This window comes from Entelurus aequoreus, linkage group LG01, assembly GCF_033978785.1.
Source record: "Entelurus aequoreus isolate RoL-2023_Sb linkage group LG01, RoL_Eaeq_v1.1, whole genome shotgun sequence".
Lineage (NCBI taxonomy): Eukaryota > Metazoa > Chordata > Actinopteri > Syngnathiformes > Syngnathidae > Entelurus > Entelurus aequoreus.
Window position 1 is genome coordinate 47,904,177 of NC_084731.1, and position 5,403 is coordinate 47,909,579.

Here is a 5,403-nt window from a genome sequence, read left to right on the forward strand (position 1 = left end):
GCCGTCCACAGCTGACCTGGATGTCCCGGATCAATCAATCAATCAATGTTTATTTATATAGCCCTAAATCACAAGTGTCTCAAAGGGCTGTACAAGCCACAACGACATCCTCGGTACAGAGCCCACATACGGGCAAGGAAAAACTCACCCCAGTGGGACGTCGGTGAATGACTATGAGAAACCTTGGAGAGGACCGCATATGTGGGTAACCCCCCCCCCCCCTCTAGGGGAGACCGAAAGCAACGGATGTCGAGTGGGTCTGACATAACATTGTGAAAGTCCAGTCCACAGTGGATCCAACACATCAGCGGGAGTCCAGTCCACAGCGGGGCCAACAGGAAACCATCCCGAGCGGAGACGGGTCAGCAGCGCAGAGATGTCCCCAACCGATGCACAGGCTAGTGGTCCACCCGGGGTCCCGGCTCTGGACAGCCAGCACTTCATCCATGGCCACCGGACCTATGCAACTCCCCCTCGCAAGGGACAGGGGAGAAGAGGAGAGAAGAAAAGAAACGGCAGATCAACTGGTCTAAAAAAGGGGGGGTCTATTTAAAGGCTAGATTATACAAATGAGTTTTAAGATGGGACTTAAATGCTTCTACTGAGGTAGCATCTCTAACTGTTACCGGGAGGGCATTCCAGAGTACTGGAGCCCGAATAGAAAACGCTCTATAGCCCGCAGACTTTTTTTTGGCTCTGGGAATCACTAATAAGCCGGAGTTCTTTGAACGCAGATTTCTTGTCGGGACATATGGTACAATACAATCGGCGAGATAGGCTGGAGCTAAACCGTGTAATATTTTATACGTAAGTAGTAAAACCTTAAAGTCGCATCTTAAGTGCACAGGAAGCCAGTGCAAGTGAGCCAGTATAGGCGTAATATGATCAAACTTTCTTGTTTTTGTCAGAAGCCTTGCAGCCGCATTTTGTACCAACTGTAATCTTTTAATGCTAGACATAGGGAGGCCCGAAAATAAAACGTTACAGTAATCGAGACGAGACGTAACGAACGCATGAATAATGATCTCAGCGTCGCTAGTGGACAAGATGGAACGAATTTTAGCGATATTACGGAGATGAAAGAAGGCCGTTTTAGTAACACTCTTAATGTGTGACTCAAACGAGAGAATTGGGTCGAAGATAATACCCAGATTCTTTACCGAGTCTCCTTGTTAAATTGTTTGGTTGTCAAATGTTAAGGTGGTATTATTAAATAGATGTTGGTGTCTAGCAGGACCGATAATCAGCATTTCCGTTTTCTTAGCGTTGAGTTGCAAAAAGTTAGCGGACATCCATTGTTTAATTTCATTAAGACACGCCTCCAGCTGACTACAGTCCGGCGTGTTGGTCAGCTTTAGGGGCATGTAGAGTTGAGTGTCATCAGCATAACAGTGAAAGCTAACACCTTACTTGCGTATGATGTCACCCAGCGGCAGCATGTAAATACTAAAGAGTGCAGGGCCAAGAACCGAACCCTGGGGAACTCCGCACGTTACCTTGACATAGTCCGAGGTCACATTGTTATGGGAGATGCACTGCATCCTGTCAGTAAGATAAGAGTTAAACCAAGACAAGGCTAAGTCTGACATACCAATACGTGTTTTGATACGCTCTAATAAAATATTATGATCGACGGTATCGAAAGCGGCGCTAAGATCAAGAAGCAGCAACATAGATGACGCATCAACCAGGTCTCTGACAGGTCTCGTCCCTCGCGCACAGGACTAGTTGCCACGGTCACCTACTGACTTTTTTGTTGTTGTATTTTCTTCCGCTTATCCAAGTCTGGGTCAAGCCTTGTTATGAAAGCCCAGACCTTCTGATCTCCAGCCACCTCCCCAAATTCCACTGAGGGGACATTGAGAGGCTCCCAGGTCAGCTGTAAAATAAATCTCTCCAGCGTTCCCAGGGAGGCATCCAGACCAGATGCCCATGCCATCTCAATTGGCTCTACTCAGAGCTCCTCCACAGAAGAAACTCATTCTGGCCGCTTGTACCCGTGATCTTGCTCTTTCGGTCACTACCCATAGTTTGTGACTATCGGTGAGCCCTTTGTTTTTCAACGGTGGTTGTTTTTAAAGGGCTTTATAAATACAATTGCTATGGTACGGTAGAATAGCAACGAAACCAGTAAATCGAGTGCTTTGCTTTCCAGCTCAGTGTAACAAAAGCCAGCCAGTGTACGTTCATTAACCTCACTCCCTGACATTTTAAAGTTTGCGTTAGACATTGAGTTGACAACTTGGGCTTTTAGCTCAGTTCCTAGCACTCTTGACTCTCATTCATTTGGAGAATCCAGGTCCGAGCCTCAAGTGGAATGGGAGCAGGTGCTGGAGCAACCGGGTTACACCAGCTCTCTCTTTACTACAACGGTCAGGAACAGCATCTGCCATCCCTTACTTGTGAACAGAATCCCGAGATATTTGAACTCTTCCACCAGGGATAAGACCTAACTCCCAACACAAAGCGTGCAATCCACCCTTTTCCGGCTGAAATCCATAGCCTTCAATTTGAGGCGCAGTGTCTCATCCAAGAAGGTTCACATTCAACTGCAAACTGCCCCAGTAGATAATGAAAGTCACAGGCCGATAAGGGTACCACATCATCTGCAAATAGTGGAAAGGATGAGAAACTGCCTTTAATGGCCACATATTACTAAAATGTCACTTATGCTATCATCCTCATGGGGTATCAGGCCTGTTTGCAGGCATCGATGATCAGGGCTCTCCAGTCTTCTCTGTCGTGCGCTCTATGTATGAGTTCTATATTATTGATATTTCCGATAAAAGTTCTTAGTTAAAGTACCAATGATTATCACACACCCACTAGGAGTGGTGAAATTTGTCCTCTGCATTTGACCCATCCCCTTGTTCACCCCCTGGGAGGTGAGGGGAGCAGTGGGCAGCAGCGGTGCCGCGCCCGGGAATAATTTTTGGTGATTTAACCCCCAATTCCAACCCTTGATGCTGAGTGCCAAGCAGGGAGGTAATGGGTCCCATTTTTATAGTCTTTGGTATAACTCGCCCGGGGTTTGAACTTACAACCTACCAATCTCAGGGCGGACACGCTAACCACTAGGCCACTGGGTAGGTATATCATGGATTAGGCTGTTGATATATGTTGTTTGTTGTCAACCTGGAGCTTTCTTTCCTACTAGTTTTCCTGTCAACATCAGTTTTTCTAAGCTGTCTTTTCTAATGATATGTCAGAGGAATTTCAGCTGCCTATTTCGAATCGTTGCAATTAGAGATCTCCTTGTTTTTGCCTTTGCCAATACCTCTTTAGTACTTTTCTTTTCAGTCCATGATATGCACAGTGTTTTTCTGAAGAACCACATTTCAGTTGCCTCTAATTTTCTCAGTTTTTAAAGTCCAGCATTCACAGCTGTAAAGTAGGACAGACCATACCTACGTTTTGAGGACCCTGAGTTTGGTGTCAATTGAGATGTTTCTATTTTTAAATGTAAGACTCATTTTGTTGAAGCTGTCAACCAATTGGGAGCAAGGCAACAAAGTCTTCCAAATGCTTCGCAGGTGGAAAATGCAGAAGTTGCATTTAAGAATGAAGAAGTTAAATTTGACTATGCGTGAAGTTGACAAGAGAAACAGGCTGAATCTGAATTTCTGTCCCTTCCTTGTAAAGAACAATGACTAGTTCCCTTTATAAAGAACTTGTCGAGTAAGAAGAGGAAGGTCAATATGCTGCCATTGTCGACACACCCTGACGGACAAAGAAATAACTTTTTAAGCTGTCATTTGCTAAAACTTGGCAATGTGACATATTATCTTCATAGCCTCTGGGAGAAGAGCAAAGACACTAAGTCTGCCATCCAATCCTTCCTAACACACCTTTGGTCAATGAGCAAAGGGGTCTGGAGTCGCCCTAACTTTTTGGTTACTTTAATGTCTAAAAGCGACTTGTCGCCTGGGGCAGCATCACAGAGCTCCGTGAGAAGAGTGGGCTGAAAAAGGGGGAAGGCCGCAGCCATTATCTGCATACAATACAGAATTACACTAACTCAGCTCCCTGGCTCCCAAATGCTGACACATCCCAATCAAATTCAGCTGCTTTGTGTCCACAGCTCCCCATGAACAAAGTTCCCCAATTTCAACAATTTAGGAATGACTTCAATTAAACACAGGGGAGGGAAGACTTACAGTATAACAATATACAATGAATTTGAATACAACAGTGGGTTGTACCGAGCATTGTTTGTTTGGTACTTTACATCAAGAAATGCCCAAAATAAAAATAAATGCTAACAATAGCTGTATTAGAGGAAAGTATAATAAAGTCCCTCGTTTATCGCTGGTAATTGGTTCCAGACGATAATTTAAGTAGGAAAATGTAACTTATAAAACACATATTTCATAGTTTGAGTCTGTCAAAACTGTTAACAACCTTCTAAATATGTTTTTAACATCATTAGACCCTTCTAGACATGAAATAACTCAGTCACTTTTAAACTCATTTTGCCCGATATTGTAGACATAATAGAAAATAAGACATGTACTGTACTGTAACATATAGGACACAAATGAGACATACTGTACAGTAATATACAAAACCCAAAACCAGTGAAGTTGGCACGTTGTGTAAATTGTAAATAAAAACCTAATACAATGATTTGCAAATCCTTTTCAACTTATATTCAATTGAATAGACTGCAAAGACAAGATATCTAATGTTCAAACTGAGAAACTAACTTTTTTTTGCAAATAATAATTAACTTAAAATTTAATGGCAGCAACACATTGCAAAAAAGTTGGCACAGGGCAATTTTTTTACCACTGTGTTACATGGCCTTTCCTTTTAACAATACTCAGTAAACGTTTGGGAACTGAGGAGACCAATTTTTGAAGCATTTCAGGTGGAATTCTTTCCCATTCTTGCTTGATGTACAGCTTAAGTTGTTGGGGTCTATGTTGTGGTATTTTAGGATTCATATTGCGCCACACATTTTCAATGGGAGACATGTCTAGACTACAGGCAGGCCAGTCTAGTACCCGCACTCTTTTACTACGAAGCCACGCTGTTGTAACACGTGGCTTGGCATTGTCTTGCTGAAATAAGCAGGGGCGTCCATGAAAAAGATGTTGCTTGGATGGCAACATATGTTGCTCCAAAACCTGTATGTACCTTTCAGCATTAATGGTGCCTTCACAGATGTGTAAGTTACCCATGCCTTGGGCACTAATACACCCCCATACCATCACAGATGCTGGCTTTTGAACTTTGCACCTATAACAGTCCAGATGGTTCTTTTCCTCTTTGGTCCGGAGGACACAACGCTCACAGTGTCCAAAAACAATTTGAAATGTTGACTCGTCAGACCACAGAACACTTTTCCACTTTGCATCAGTCCGTCTTAGATGAACTCGGGCCCAGCGAAGCCGGCGGCGT